General features: G+C 37.9%; 2 protein-coding genes and 1 long non-coding RNA gene across 4 annotated transcripts in view; 1 reads left to right on the forward strand and 2 right to left on the reverse strand.

Annotated features, from left to right (window-relative positions):
* LOC117948493 (myosin heavy chain, fast skeletal muscle-like) overlaps positions 1 to 206 on the reverse strand; it is an 84,764-nt gene that overhangs the window by 29,134 nt on the left and 55,424 nt on the right. The gene's annotated exons all lie outside the window — the stretch shown is intronic.
* The window catches only part of LOC117948521, a 15,682-nt gene that overhangs the window by 9,820 nt on the left and 5,656 nt on the right, over positions 1 to 206 (forward strand). The window lies entirely within an intron of this gene.
* The window catches only part of LOC117948494 (myosin heavy chain, fast skeletal muscle-like), a 58,031-nt gene that overhangs the window by 2,705 nt on the left and 55,120 nt on the right, over positions 1 to 206 (reverse strand). The window lies entirely within an intron of this gene.

Here is a 206-nt window from a genome sequence, read left to right on the forward strand (position 1 = left end):
GAAAAGGTTTCCCCAGCAGAATCATCTATGCTGACTTCAAGCAGAGGTATTAATGAATATTTGAATATAATTGTGATAAAGCTTATTAAAAGGAAATGATTCCATTGACCATTAACTCTCATAAAAAGGTATAAGGTGCTGAATGCCAGTGTAATCCCAGAGGGCCAGTTCATTGACAACAAGAAGGCTTCAGAGAAGCTGCTTGG

The sequence above is a fragment of the Etheostoma cragini genome, chromosome 8, assembly GCF_013103735.1.
Source record: "Etheostoma cragini isolate CJK2018 chromosome 8, CSU_Ecrag_1.0, whole genome shotgun sequence".
NCBI classification, from domain to species: domain Eukaryota; kingdom Metazoa; phylum Chordata; class Actinopteri; order Perciformes; family Percidae; genus Etheostoma; species Etheostoma cragini.